The sequence below is a fragment of the Dasypus novemcinctus genome, chromosome 2 (genome assembly GCF_030445035.2).
Source record: "Dasypus novemcinctus isolate mDasNov1 chromosome 2, mDasNov1.1.hap2, whole genome shotgun sequence".
NCBI lineage: Eukaryota > Metazoa > Chordata > Mammalia > Cingulata > Dasypodidae > Dasypus > Dasypus novemcinctus.
Genome location: NC_080674.1, coordinates 65321748 through 65337903, shown reverse-complemented (window position 1 = coordinate 65337903; position 16156 = coordinate 65321748). Strand labels below are relative to the sequence as shown.

Genomic DNA, 16156 nt, shown 5'->3' with positions numbered 1-16156 from the left:
TGAAATGGATTGCTAGATTTACTTTGAAATGAAATCAGCTAAATATAAAGCAGTAATACTGTTAAGGAAACTACCAGTTAACCTTTAAATTTCCTCTACCACTTAAAATCCATTACACAGGAAAAACACCTTCCTACAGTAATCTGGCCAAAAGGTAAGGTTTAAGACTAGGATAAAAGCAGTGTATATTTAAAAATTTCCAAAGTAAGAAGTTGTTTTTTTTTTTTTAAATTAACGAATATAATTTTTAGATGAAACTTTTTCCCTACCTCCTATTCAGAGACTAGGCTAATTCATATTTACTTATAATCTCTCTGGCTCAGGGAACAGGTTTTGTTTTGTTTTTTCTAATCCATTGTTCTACTGTTCATCTTCCCCAGGGCCTGTCTTCCTTTGAGGGACTCAACTCCCAAGTCCCTGCCTCATGTGTACCCAAAGCCTGTCTCATGTATAACCAAGGGTATTAAAGCCCAAGCCCCTAGATTAGTGACCCTAGCAATCTTACCCTCATGCCAAGGGCAAATTTTCATGTCATGTATCTATTTGTCAAGCTCCTCCCCCTTTGTTCATTCTCGCTTCTGGGAATTTCTTTTACCACAAGCTCATCTATGCATCTTTATAGTATTTAATAAAATATCTCTACAGCATTTACAAGAATTTGTAGCATAGATTTTTCTTGTTGTCAAAACCAGAAGCATCCTTTTTTATTAACCACAGCAAGATAACCTTCTAATGTTCCAGTTATTTCACAATGTCACAGAGTTATAGTCATGAGTTCTAGGATTTGGTCTGAAAACTTCAGATTCCTGACTAATTCAGAATCCTGATGAAATCTTACGAACTCCTTTAAGGTCAGGTCAGGTGATTAGCTTGCATTTCTTGCCACCTGTGACTTAAAATACTTTCATTTCCAATGAAGGCTTTTCATGGCCTGAAGAATATAAAGAAAAAGATTGAATCACTACAAGCTTAGCTACTGGAGACTCAGTCTAGACTCTTCCAATTACTCTCCCACTTTTGGAAGAAGTCTGAGCACAGCTTCAGCACAAATTCTGAGTTAAAAAAAAACACAAAAAAACTCAGACTCTCTACCACCTAAAAGCAGAGATTCCTTGAGGGAAATCATTTAATTTTTCAGAGCCTCTTTAGCTATAAAATGGGTCTAAAAGTACATCTGTAACAGAGATCTAAAAAATGACTGCCTTATAGGGTTGACCTACTTTCCCTATAAGATATAAACAATACTATTTTCTTCACAGAGTCATTCTCAAAAATTAAAAGAAATATTGTGTATTCACTTGAAGCATCAAGGATTATAAAATTTAGTAAGGTTATTTCTCTTTAGCTAGGGCAATCATTCCCAAATGCCAGCTCTAGAGTCATGTACCATCAGTCATACTGAGGAGCTTTTTAAAAATAGAGATTCCAAAGTAAAGTGTCCTTCCCCCTCACCCTCTTCCATGTAGATACTGGAACTCTGGAAACCACCTGACTAGTCTATACTTTTAAAAAACACTTACATAGAATATAATATACTGTAAGTATGGATGCCCAATTACAAATAATACTCAGGTCAATATAACGACTCCATTTTTCCACCTATTGTTAAAGCCATTCTGTCCACATGCCAGCTAGGCCTTGAATCTCGACCAAGTTGCAAAACCTACTCTCCAGTTTATTGGACTCACCCAGGACAACTAACAAGGAGATGACGAAGGACAATCACCACAACCATCCCAAGGAAGAGAGAGAGACTACAACTGCAGGCAAGAGAGTCCCATCCCTCTGCCCCACAGGATCGAAGTCCCCTCTCAATTAGGGGTGGAATGGGTATCACCATCCCAGGATCCTCAGGATTGGGAAATGAGCTTTGGACTAAAGTAAACTTACTGGTATTCTACTAAAGACTTATTGTGATTCTAGCAATGGAAGAAATTATATCATTGATGTGGAAGCAGTGGCTGCTGGAGCTTTTGAGGGCAGGGAAAGGGAAAAACAGGTGAAATATGGGGGCATTTTCAGGACTTGGGAATTGTCCTAAGTAACACACAATGACAGATATGAGCCATTACATATCTTGCCATAACCTACAAAAATGTATGGGAAAGAATGTAAAACTACAATGTAAACTGTAATCCATGCTTAACGGCAATGCTCCAAAATATTCTCATCAATTCAACAAATGTATCACACTAACGAAGTATGCTGTTAATGTGGGAAAATGTGGGAGGTGTAGGGAGTGGGGTATGTGGGAATCTCCTATAATTTTATGTAACATTTATGTAATCTAAGTATCTTTTTTAAAAAAAATTTTAAAATACATTAAAAAAAGAATAAAGCTATTTTCTTCCATTGTTCTTCTGAGATATTATAAATGTTTTTGCATACTTAACAGCAAATGATTTTGTATACTCTCTCAGCTCACCTAATACAAAGTATCAGTTGAACTTTTCCATTTAGAAGCTATCTTGTTTCCAAGTTTGATGTTCGAATTTAAAGGTGTTGAATAAAGTTTTTCAATAATTTCTAATAATATAGTCTTGGAAGATCTTCTCTAATGTTAACAAATTCTACATCACAGTGAGAATTCTGCAAACATAAAATGTCACAATTAACCCAAAGCTATACATGGTATCTGATTTTTAGCAAAATGCAAAGAATGAATGACATTAAAAAAAGGTGCCTTTATAAGAAAGTCAGGTAGAACACTTTAATGATATATTCATTTTTCAAGGAAAATCTTTTATAAAAACAATTTATATTCTGAAAATTCTGGTTTATAGCCTGAGATAGTGGCATAACACTGGGGAAAAAAATAAAATGATTTTTAAAAATCCTCAGGATGAACTTCCCAACAGTAACAACATAGTTTTAAAAAGTTTTAACAAAAGTACCCAAAATATATAAAAAAGACATGTAGGAAAGACATGCTTATCTATTTATGAATTAAGTTGCATTCTCTTAAGGCTTTTGTTTGTGGGCTTGTTATCCTACCTCTTCCTAGAAAACAGAGACCAGACAGTTAAAAGCAAAGGATAAAGGTAAAGGTGAAGCAGGGAGGACAGAAAGGGAGATGAAGAGAGATGATGGGGAGAGGGACTGAGAAATAGGGGAAGGATGAAAAGAAGAAGGGATGATAGGAGAGGGAATGAAGATGGAAGAGGAGGATTGGGTGAAGGGGAGGGTAAAGATAGATAGGTAATTAAAGGGGAGAGGGGAGAGGTGGATTGATGGCAGAAGCTTCCTTCTTAGCACTTTCAAAAAGTAAAATGGGGCAGAATCTCTTTTCCAGACCAAGGAAAAAAATGAGGTGAGGAAAAGATTTTACCCCAAACACTCTATAATCAATAAGCAAATGTGTGGACTCAAAAATTCTAGGTTAGAAATTATGATTCTAGTTGTTGAAAACTGAGGCACAGTGGCCTCACAAGGAGAGACATGCTGTCGCCATGGCTACGCTTGCACCCTAAGGAATGCAGTACTTAAGAGTTCCCATTTGGCGGTTTCTCAAAAAACTAGCTATAGATTTGCCATATGACCCAGCAGTTCCACTGCTGGGTATATACCCAGTAGAACTGAAAACAAGGACATAAACCAATATATACACACCAATGTTAATGGCAGCATTGTTCACTATTGCCAAAAGTTGGAATCAACCCAAATGCCCATTAACAGATGAATGGATAAATAAAATGTGGTATATACATACAATGGAATACTACTCAGCTTTAAGAACAAATACACTACAAACACATGTGATAACATGGATGAATCTTGAGAACCTTATGTTGAGTGAAGCAACCCAGGCATTGAAGGACAAATATACATGACCTCAATGATATGAAATAAGTAAACCAAGCTGCCTCAGAGAGCTAGAGACTGGATGATAGGCTTAAAGGAAATTGGGGGCTAGAGGAAGGATGTAAGCTGACACCTATATGGGTGAAATCTATGATAAGCTGGAGGTAAGTATTTGTACAAGGAAGGGATAAAATGGGGGCATAGGGCTACCTTTGAGTAGGGCTTTGTGGGCTTGAGGGGGGCGAGGGATGGGAAGATGGGTAATATTGCCCAAGAAATTGGGGGGAGGTTGGGGGAACATATGAACATAGGAGATTGTCAGATATTTGGTTGATAATATAATGCTGAGAAAGTTTTTTCAAAAATATAATAAGGAAGGTTACCTGTTTAAGATGCTTAAAGGGGATAATCTGATGCAGGACAGGTTTCTAGGGAGTGAGTGTTCATTTTGTCATAGTGGGTTATACCATTGGATGGAGACCCATATAGTGAGAAGGAAGGCATACCCACATCCTGGGGAGGACTGATGTTCTCAAACAGAGGCAAACGGATCTCTCGAGAGAATTGGTGGCTCCCAGTGCGTTAGGGCAGTCGAACATGTCAAAAATCAACATTGTTGCAAGTATCTCTGAACATGGCCCTTCAAGCAATAAAGATTGACTGTCACTGTGGGCCCTGAGGGGGAAAGAGGTATTGAATAGATGGAATCAATGTAACTGTGTGGGCAATAGAAGTGTTCTACAAGATTATGCAAGGATGGACATAGGACATGTAAAATTACACCAAAAATGTATAGGGGACTATAGGCTAAAATGTAAATCATCATGTAAAACATAAGATAACTAAAAATTTAGAAAATTGTATAGTCTAAAATATAAACCACAATGTAAACTCAAATGTTACCTTGTTTAAAAGCTACTGTCTCAATATCTGTACATCAGTTTCAGTAAATATAGCATGAATATGTAAAAAGATTATCGCTGTGGAAGAGAAAAGGGTTTTATGTTGGATATGTGGGAGTACTGTATATTGTAATATATGAATTACTGTAATCTAAAACTTTTGTGAAGACAAGCTTAATAATTAGGAAAAAAAAAAAAGGAAGGACGTAGACACTGAGGAAAAGATGAAAGAAGTAGCCTTGCCAATTTGCATATAGTGATGGAAGGCAAAACATCAAAAACAAAGCTTTTGCATTTTTAAATGTTTCGATACCCCAATTTATTTTTACCTTAACTTTTCTAAATTAATATGTATTCTATATCTAACCTTTAAACTCATCACTATATTCCATTTCACTATTAATGGAACCTGGCAATTTATTGGGCTTCATTTTTTAAGACGTTTTGGATTACAGAGTGGTTCAACAATGGCAGGGGAGGAATACTGGTGTGGGATGTTATTGACAGGGGACACATGGTTGGCAGGGATTTTTCCTGGGCATATATCAAGGGTACATAAAAATGTTTGGATATTTTCATAGTGGTTACAATTAAAAACAACAACTGAGGGAGTGCTGAGTTCCTAGCCAGGGGAGTGCTATCACATTCCCTAAAGGAACAACAACAATCCCCCAAGTGCAACGACAAAGACCAAAAAAGAAGGCCCAACAATGAGCCCTTGATACTAATGACTATGCTTGTGAACCTGTGCACCTGAAATAAGAACAAGGCCTAGAGCTGCAGGGTGCCTAAGAGTTTCCTTCTGAGAGCCTCTGTGTTGCTCAAATGTGGCCAGTCTCAAAGCCAAACTCAGCATGTAAATGCACTGCCTCCTTCCCCCCAGCGTGGGACACGACTCCCATGGATGAGCCTCCCTGGCACCGAGGGATTACTAGCAACTACCAGCTGATGATGTAACTAGAAAATGACTTTGGAATAAAAGGCTCAACTCAGACCAGCAGAATATCTCAGTCTACATAGAATACCAGGAGTTAAAAATGCTTTTTGACCTTAATAAAAGGGGGAAATGGAAAGGACTAATGAGTTTATATGGCTATGAGTCTCCAAAAAGAGCCAGGAGGGTATCAGAGGGGTCGCCCTTGCACACACACCAGCAGAGTCCCAGAGACAGATAAAGTAGATACAACCCCGGGTATTGGGTCTTCTGGGGGCTACAGAGACCCACAGGTTCTATGGTCATGGCAGATGGAGTTCAGTGCCATGTCAGTTGGCCCTACTTTGGAGTTTGTGTTTCTGTGTGATGGAGCTGGACTCAGATGTGATCTCTGTTCACAACCTCTCCTGTTACTTTTACCAGATCTGTAGTTGGTGCTGGGGTTTAATATATACCCAGGGGACCTGAATCTCTGGACTGTCCATGTGATAAACAGACCCTAAGCCTCAAAAGACTTGCAACTCCTACACTCTGGTTTATTGGACTTACCCACTCAGCTAACATGGAGGTGATGAAGGTCAACTACCACACCAGGGAGCCAAGGGTCCCTTCAACTGAAAGCAGGAGAATTGCATCCAGCATCCATGTGGAATCTAAGCCCCCTCTTGATATAGATGTGGAGTGGACATAACCATTCCAGGGTCCACAGGATGGAGGAATAGAGTACAGATCAGTGGACTTACTGATATTCTATTCATGAACTACTGTGATTAGTAATCAAAGAAAATGTGGCATTGGTGTGGAGAAAGTGGCCACGGTGGCTGCTGGGGGTAGGGAGTGGGAGGAAGAGATGTGATGTGGGAGCATTTTCGGAACTTGGAGTTGTCCTGGGTGGTGCTGTGGGGACAGTTACCAGACACTGTATGTCCTCCCATGGTCCACTGTGTGGACTGTGGGAGAGTGTGGGCTCTGGTGTGGACGATTGACCATGAGGTGCAGCGGTGCTCAGAGATGTATTCACCAAGTGCAATGAATGTCTCATGATGATAGAGGAGGTTGCTGTTATGGGGAGAGGAGTGGGATGAGGGGGGTGGGGGGGTATATGGGGACCGCTCATATTTTTTTAATGTAATATTAAAAAAATAAAGAAAAAAAAAAAAAAAGAGTTCCCGGCAAACAGGATGAAACTGTTAAAGGCTGAAAGAAAAGATGAGCACATACCTTTTGTAGTAAATAGAACACTTAGACTTTTGCACTTTAAGATTTTTTTAGAGTTCCTTAGTAATGCTAATAGTTAACTGCATGTTGCTGCTTGTTGTCAAGTAGACTGCATGATGCTGCTTGTTATCACATAGATTGGGGTATACAGAGAGCCCCTTGTAAACAATAAAGTTGTCTGAGGAATCTCTACTTGCAGATCCCCTGATCCAAGCTCTCTCATTCTTTCTTTCTTTTTCTTTCTTTCTCTTTCTTTCACTCTCCTTTTTCTCTTTCATTCCCGATACCCTTCGGCTCCAAATCTCCAACACTAGTCACCAAGGTTTTGCTTTATGGAAATCTGAAGCATTTTATTTTCCACACTTTTGAAGGTAGCATCTTCTCTGAAAACGCTATTTTTTCCTGCTGTTTTCAGGGACTTCCCAGGGCTCTGCTGAGCAGGCTGCTGCCCATGTTCTGCCCCAGCCTCCATAGTCCAGCAATACAGGCTTCTTTCTTTCAGTTCCCCCATTCAGAAGGCTCTCTGCTGTTCCTATCTTTGAATATTTGGAAAGGTTGACTCTGACCTCTAGAAAACCACCACATCTTGCAGGTCTCAGCTTAAATGTCACTTCCTTAACCTCTTAGACTAGGTAGGACTCCCTTTTATTTTCCTCAAAATTCCTTTTTAGTTCTCCTTCAGAAAATTCATCATAAGATGAATTGTTTGTTCCATGTTTATCTTCCATGCTGAGTTGCAAAGTCCTTGATGGTTTGATTTAGCATAGTACCTAACACAGTGCTGGGCACTTATCGGTGAAACCAATGAATAAGCATGCAAGCATAGGGAAAACAAAAAAGTCATCCCTTCCTTACACTACTTAAGATGAGAACACAATTTACTGGCTACTAGGATAAATTTACCAAATGTCACCAAAGGAAGCTGGCCTCATTAGCGTCCTAAAGCTATTATTGAGTTTGGCATTTATAGAGACTAAATTACAGAACATAGTTTGAGATTCATGGCATCATATGTGGTTTGATGATTATATGTTACTAGACATATTTAAATTATAATACTCTTTCTGAAGCAATCTATCAGAAAATATGAAAATACCTACTTCTTCCCTTTTTAATTAGCAATGGGCGAATAAGTAGTATACCCTCCAAATTTTAAAAACTAAAATCTCCACATATAAAAACATAAAGTCAAGGCATTGATACTATCATTTTAAATACTAGCTACCATTCTTGAATATAGTTCTTATTAAGTGGCATTAGTTCCTTTAATCATTGGGACATTCCTATGAAGTAGGGATCATTAACTCCATTCTGTAGATGAAGAAATCCTGTAAATGAAATCTATAGAAGTTAACTTCTCAAATTATTCCCATATTTTATGAGGACGTTTTTATTCCCTAGGTTGCTCAAAGCAAATATCATGAAGTTGGTTTAAACAATGGGAATTTATTCTCTCATGGCATCACCAAGGTGATGCTTTCTCTAGATGATCGGCTGCCAGTGACCCTTGGCCCCTGTTACATGGCAAGGGACGTGGTGGCATCTGCTTGTCTCTCCTTTCTCTTAGTGTTTCATTCATTTTATCTTCTTGCTTCCTTGGCTTTCTCTCTCTGAGTTTCATTTGCTTTAAAGCACTCCTGTAATAAGATTAAGACCCATCCTGAATGAGATGGGTCACACCTTAACGTGAAGTAACCTCATCAAAAGGTCCTACTTACAACAGTTTACAAAAGGGGTTAAATTTAAGAATCTGTTTTTCTGGGGTACATACAGCTTCAAACCATCACAGAGGATGCACTTGTTGATTTCTAGAGTATTGAGAACTCTAAGAATAAAAGGAGTAGGGTGGGATGAAATCCTGACAGAAAGCTCTAAGTTGGGATAGGGGGAAAGTACTTTCAGGTACTGGAGCAGAGAAATCTGCAAACATGTTAGCTATCTTCCCCTATCTGCTGATACCTTAGAGGGCTACAGCAAAAAAAGCACAAAGTAAGGCAGCAACTAGGTTCCAGGCAAAACTTCAATCCTGATCAGCTCTCAGGTAACACCAGGGGCACTCTTCTTTAGACATTCTAAAAAGAAAACAAGGTCCACCAAGTTAACAGAGTCCACAAAACTCTGTATGCTAATATCTTATGCCATAGGTATCAGTGGCCTTTTTTACTCTTTACATTTGCTTGCTTTTGTGTACTTTTCCCCTTTTACTGAAAAGGATGGATGAAATACACATTTTAGTATACCTAATCTGCTATAATTTATTCTCCTGTTTTACTAAGCCTACCATGGTCTGAGAGCAAATCCTTCTGAAGACAGCCATTCTATAGTTCTTCAGCAAGGACTGAAAAAAAGTGACAATCTCAGATGATACACTAAAATGAGGACAATTTGTTTATAATCCCTAGAGAGCCAACTTATGCTAGTTGTTTATTCTGTCTTCCTATTCAGTGAGGCCCTTACATGTTAATGAAATGTGTTGGTTTTAGCTTTCCTTCCTTAAATGCTTCCAGATATTTGATACATTAACTTTACCTACAGTTTGAACAGCTACTATTGCTCTCAGTAAATCCAACATTCATAGTTTCACAAAAAAACTTTTGGTGGTGAATTAGTGAAGATGTCCTAATAAAATCAAGACTGATTCCCTTTGTGAAATTCCATTTAATGCTGAATTTCTGAGAATTATATATTTAATAAAGCAGGAGTTAAACTGTCCAAAATCAAGGGCAGCAGGATCACGCTTTCTCTGAAGCTTGCAGTATTTTGGATGTGACTTGCCAGAAATTTGTAACTTAATCTCTACCTCCATCTCATGGTTATCTCTCTCCTCGTCTGTGTCCTGTCTCTGACTCTTTTTGTCCAAATTTCTTCTGCCTAAATGACTCCAGTCACACTAGATTAAGGCACACATTGATTCGGTTTGATATCATCTTAACTAATAAGATCTTGAAAGATCCTATTTACTAACGAGGTCACATCCACAAGACCAGGGGTTAAAATTTGAGTACATCTTTGTGGGGGGACATGACTCAATCCATAATAAATACCAAATTAACAACCTGACAAAAGCGATGATGGGTTTTCAATATTTCACTATTTGTAATACCCCTGAAGCACAGATTGCAAATTATTCACATAAAGCACAGTACTCACAAAACTATCCATCAGGTCATTCAAATTAATACCATATTCTAATTCCTTTCAATGGTAAATTCTCTCGTTTCACCACATTTCAGGTTTCGTATTAGGTTACTGTATTTTTAAATTTCTACATATGTTCAAAGGAAGATCTGCCAAGACTAGGTGTTAAACGGATGAGGAAATTACCTGAGATCATTTTTTTGCCCACCTGCTCAGATATACAGTAGCAGAGTTTACTGATGTATGAAATGCCCAGTCCAGTTACCCGATTTCTGAACAGGTCACCATCTATTTCCCCTCTCCATTCCATTCTTTAGAGGAAGCATCTCCCACCCTTTATGACCCACCTGTTATCACCAGAGTTCTTTGTGTTTCAGATCTCCAAATGCTTAGTAGCACCCATCTCAAATCCCCTACTTCCTGCCTATTGGCTTCCTGGAATTTGCTGAGAATATAAGAAAGGGAATTTCAGCTGTTCCTGCCTTACAGAACAACACCTGAGAGGTAGAGAGGGACGTCTTCCCATTATTTGGGTAGAACAGGCCCTATGTGTCTAAGGGAACAGACTGAAGGAGAAAAATAAAACCTCTTAACCTGTATCTATCAGACACACCTTATGGTGCAAACATGGGCTATGCAGGTGTGGACCGAGAAATTCCTCTCAATCTACATCTATCTACTTCTTAAATAAGGTCACTGGATGATGCCATTTTGTGGTTTTGGAGTTTTGGGGGTTTAGGTTTTTCAGTGAGTTTTCATTTTATTTTTTTTTAAGATTTATTTTATTTATTTCTCTTCCATTCTTCCCCCACCCTCCATCGTTTGCTCTCTGTGTTCATTCGCTGTGCATTCTTCTGTGTCCACTTGCATTATCCGGCAGCACTGGGAAACTGCATCTCTTTTGTTGTTGCTGCATCATCTTGCTGCATCAGCTCTCCATGTGTGCAGCGCCACTCCTGGGCGGCTGTGCTTTTTTCACTTGGGGTGGCTCTCCTTGCAGGGTGCACTCCTTGCACGTGGGGCACCCCTACACAGGGGCACCCCTGCGTAGCACGGCACTCCTTGCGCACAGCAGCATTGGTGTGAGCCAGCTTACCACACAGGTCAGGAAGCCCTGGGGATCGAACCCTGGACCCTCCATATGGTAGATGGATGCTCTATCAGTTGAGCCATGTCTGCTCCCCTCATTTTATTCTATATCTTCATAAGAACTCAATGAAAAATTAGAAAAGCTTACACTGGAAAAGCTGATGGTTAGATGCCAATTTTGAACAATGGAACTCTTCTTAATAAATTTTCAAAGATTTAACAATTCTGTGTATGTAACAGTGAGAAACTGTGATATATTTATTTCTTCATTTATTTATTTATACCCAACCTGGTCTAGAAAGAATTTTTGAAAGAAAGATAGAAAACTGCAAACTTAGGAACACCCATAGCTGTGACTACTTACTGGGTAATATAATTTCTACAAAACAAAGCAGAAAATATTGATAAGTTTTAAATATTGATAAAGTTTTTTAAGTTCAATACAAGGAAAGATACCACAGTTGAAAAACCCAGAGACTGGAAAAGAAAATTTACAAATTTAACCAAAGGATTTGTTAAAAATAAGAGAGAGGAGGCCATTAGACTTGAATGACTAGCCTTGGCCAATCCCTTCCTGGCAAACCCAAGTATCATGATGGAAACCTGGAGAGTGAGCCTTTTCATTAATCCCTGCAATTCAAGGGGGTGGAGCTATAACACCAGCCAATTAGAAAAAGACACTTATCATAAGACTTTGCACTCATAACAGCCCAAAGAAAGCAATGTAACTTAGATAGCCAATCAGAATATTTTCCTCACTTGCTTCCATTTTGCTCTATATAAGTTCCCCCTTTCTCTCCTCAGGGGAGCTCCCTAACACTGCTGCTGCCAAATTTTGAGAATTTTTTGTTGCCTAAATAAACTTTAACAAAAAATGTCATCTGCCTCAATTTTCCTTTACAGGTTAATATAGAAAAATGAGCAGATAACATAAAAGTACAATTCCCAGAAGATGAAGCCCATGGCCAATAATCATAAAAGTGTTCAACCCTACCAAAAGTAAGGAAAACTAAAAGTAAAATAAAATACTATTTCACATCCATCTCATTGTGAAAAATTTTTAAAGTCTGACAATTCCAAATACATAAAGGATGTGGGACAACAATAAGAATCTCATAAACTCTTAGGAGGAGGTATAACTAGGCACAAGCATTTTGGAAAACAATTTGGCAAAATCTGGTAAGATAGAACATACATATCCATGAAATCATAGTTCTACTTCTAGGTTTTTATATGTATAAGGAGACTTCATCATATAAGAAAGTTCATTTTAGCAACATTTTGTAGCAGTAGGAAAAAATTGGTAACGTGTTCATCAATAGGAGAGTTGATAAATTTTTATGCATTCACACAATGGAATACCAAAGCAAAAGTTAATGAACTATAAAGCTTCATTAACTGATGAATGACTGATATAATTACGAAACACAAAGAAATTTTACCTGAGTATGAGTTAAAAGTTTCTTCGGCAGATCTTAACTTTATAAGCTGAAATGTCCACTATCCACTTAGATTCTAAGTGCTGAATGTGATTCAGGAGAAAAAAAATCTCAGTGGAGAACAAGTCCAAGGCCAAAACAAATGAAATGATCAAGAACTCAGAAAATAAGCCCCAACAGAACTATATGGCAAACTAAGAACAAGATCCAGGGAGTCAGGGAAGGTTTTGTGAAGGTAGTGGCATTCCAACTGTGTCTTATGGGATAGATAGGATTTAGAAAGCATTACTCAGGTAGAGAGAAGAGGAATGGGGCATGGGCATCTCAAACAAGGAAACAAAATATAAGCCAAAACATTAAGGTGGGAAAGGGTATATGTATGGTAGTTTGCTGAACAATAAGTATAATGCTTGACCAGACAGAGAAAACTTTATTTCTGAACCTATAGCCTCAGCTAATTCTAAGTTAGACAGGTACAACTATACACTTGTCACTTCAACCGTCTGCATTTCAAAATCTGTTATCTCTCTCAAAGTTACCATTTACTCTTAGTTAAAAGAAAGATTTGGCCACTAAATAATGGGAAATTTTCCATTTGAGTGCCAAAAGGATAGCATCTCTTCTTTATATATACCCCTGGTTATACATTTATTAGACAGCAGAAAAGAGTATGTGTTTGTGGCCACAGAATGATCCCTTCTTCTAATTGACAGATTATCCCAGTAATACTTCTAGTTGTTCTTTCAGAAAATTAATTCATTTGTTTATCATAAAACTCCTTCCTAATAATGATTTTGGGGAACTAGGACATCTATCTCCTTAAATGCTATATAGTTATAACAGTTTCTGGCATTTATAACTTATGATATATATAATATATATAATAAATTTATAAAATTTTCAAACAACAGAAATAAATGAAGAAAATTAATGTCAGTGGTAATCAGCATGGTCCAGAAAGTCTGTTGCACACACAGCTGGTTAAATTTTTTTTTGAAAAAGAGCAATTTTATGTTTTGATGAGGTCACTTTGACCTAGCTGTATTACACAGAATAACTATCTCAAAAAATAAAACATGGAGCCAAATTGTACAATTCTAAATTATTTCAAAGATTTACACTTGCATTTATGTAAAGTACAGTTCTGTATAAAACACTATCCCAAATAAATACTATTCTAGTATTATATGTGATCTACTTAATGTATTCTCCTTAATGTATATGTGAAACATGAGATTTCCAAAAAGTCAATGTGATGAAAAAAGGTAAATGATAGGTTACAACACAAATTATTAGTATTAAAATGTTTTAACAACACCCACATGTACACATAGTGAAACTTCAGCCCACAAGTAAGCATGTCTCCCTTCAGGGTAGGCACTCTGGGAAGGTTGCAAACGTGTTTTAATAATGTTGCCATTATTTTAAACTATTTTTAAAACTGGCCTTTTGAAATTGCCTTCCTAACCTTCAGGATAATCTTAAATATCTATAATAATGGTAAAATTTTGAAGATAAAACTGGATTTTGCAATCATGTAGAAATCATTCTGACAAGGTGAGCAAATAAAATAGGTGCCCAAGTTAGGTTACACGGCTCTTGAGTTTTAAAAAAATAAAAAGATGAAGAAAAAGTGTATATAATTCCAAGGTAATTTTCACTGAAATAATTAAAACTATTGTCTTAAAATTTCAATTATTTTGTATGAGAAAAGAAAACCTGCTGCTCAATACCCAGAAATATCTAGGAGTTCATCTCCTCCATTCTACTTATTCATTAAACAAACATTTAGGAACTTAGGGTCTCTGCTATGATAATCAAGTTATCTTTGGGTTCCAAGTGGCACATTTATACTGGAAATGAAAGACTTGACAAATAAAAGAAAAAGTAATTCACTACTTACCAAGACTCGAATGACTGCATTCAACAACTGAAATGATTCTGCTCTTGTAATTAATTATCACTTTAGGGACAGTATTAGTGAAGCCTATTTTTTTAAAAAATATTTTTAATAATAAATGCATAAATAAAACTATAAACGGTATCAGAATGGCACTCTTTGAGAGCTAAATTTTGTTTGAGGCTCAGTGACTGGACTAAGAGCAACTCTCAGACAAGTTCTAATTAGCTTCTGTAGGGAATGACTGCTTAGTTTTGAGATAATCATTTTTCCTTGCGGTTGCCTCAGCTCTCTGGTCTCTAAAATAGGGTAAATGAATAGTAAGCTACCTACGTAATGCTTCTTTGAAGTTAACTAATGAATGCTTTATTAGATGTTACAAAAATATTGAGTATTAACTCGAAAAGAGCACTATAAGTTTACTGGTTACTGCTAATTACAGCACTATCCCCCACCTCCCCACCCCACCCCCCGAAAAAACCCTCTCCCCACCTTCCCCTTGACGCATTTCAGAGCTTTTTTATGACCTCTGCCTTGTTGAAAGTCTGCTGACTACGTACCCTAGGCTGCAAAAAAAGCAGTTGAAACACCGACACTGAAACGGACCAGACAAAAGAAAGTGGATCTGCGCTGGGGGAACCTGCTGTGGAACAGGGCGTGCGCCTCCCGTAAGCGGAGATGGGACAGGACGCAGTCGCCCCATTCCAGCATTAAAAGCGTTAATGCCCCACCCTTCTCGTCCCACCCTACCCCAGGCTCCTGGCCGCGCGCTAGAATCCTGCCCTCGCCCTCCAAGCTCCGGGCACCTCTGCGCTGCGTCTCACAACTCCAGAACCAGTGTAATTCCACGCTCTCCGCGGGTCGCTCAGCACTGCTGGCTCCGACAGCCTCAGGTGCGAAAGTTAAACCACCACGTCACCTGAGGCCCAGCGGAAGTCGGCCCGGCCAGCCCCGGCCCAGGCCCCCGGCGCGTCCTCGCGTAGGCAAGCGAGCGGGCCGGAGCCGCCGCGGCCGGTAGGGCCAGACCGAGGCCGGGCAGTCCAGGAGAGGCGCCGCCGCCGCGCCCCTCTGAGCTCCGAGCCTCCACCCTTACCTGCGCTCGCGTCTGCGGAGACGCCCGCTCCGCGCCCCCTTCCGGCCGCCCGCGGCGCGGAACCGGAGGACACGCAGCCCCTCTGGCTGAGGCGAAGCCGGTTCAGCGAGACGGGAAGCGACAGGAGCCAAACCCCGCGGAAAGCGCTCGAGCTGCGCCCACAGCCTCACAGCCCCAGAGCCCCACAGCCCTAACCCCGTAGGCTCGGGCACAGCGCTCGTGGATTCGCGCCGCGGGCCCTGCTCGCCCCCCTCCGCGGTTCCGGCGGAGCCCCGCGTGGGCGGTGCCTCGCCCTGACCTAGCGAAGACAGACTTGTGCGGGGCGGGCTTCACGGGGCTAGGCGGAACCGTGGGAAACTTTCTCTCCCGCCTGTCCCCTTTCCAGAGCGTCTGAAGTTGCCCGCACCCTCTCCTTTATTATCTCCCACGCCCTTCCCCGGATTCAGAGCAATGAAAATAAATGGTTAAAACACTAAGATTTGGAAAATCACAGCTGGAGGGTAATATGTATGACAGCTGGAGGATAATATGTATGATAAAATGTATGACAGTGATTGTGGTAGTAGATAAGGATTACGGTCAATAATACAAATACAGGAATGTTCTACAAGGTATTAAGAATGTGGTGCCCAAAGATGTACT

At 39.4% G+C, this 16156-nt stretch overlaps 1 protein-coding gene across 7 annotated transcripts in view; it reads right to left on the bottom strand.

The window, feature by feature from the left end:
- The window catches only part of RNF180 (ring finger protein 180), a 328361-nt gene extending 312528 nt beyond the window's left edge, over nucleotides 1-15833 (bottom strand). For 3 of the 7 annotated variants that reach the window (XR_009188472.2, XM_058309282.2, XM_058309284.2), the window contains exon 1: nucleotides 15515-15833. The gene's annotated coding sequence lies outside the window, so the exon portion shown is untranslated. Of the gene's footprint in view, nucleotides 1-842; nucleotides 932-2425; nucleotides 2590-15227; nucleotides 15492-15514 lie in introns of those variants that run through there. The other 4 variants (XM_071208262.1, XM_071208260.1, XM_071208264.1 and 1 more) reach the window with 4 other exon arrangements.
- Between the last annotated feature and the right edge of the window lie 323 nt (nucleotides 15834-16156).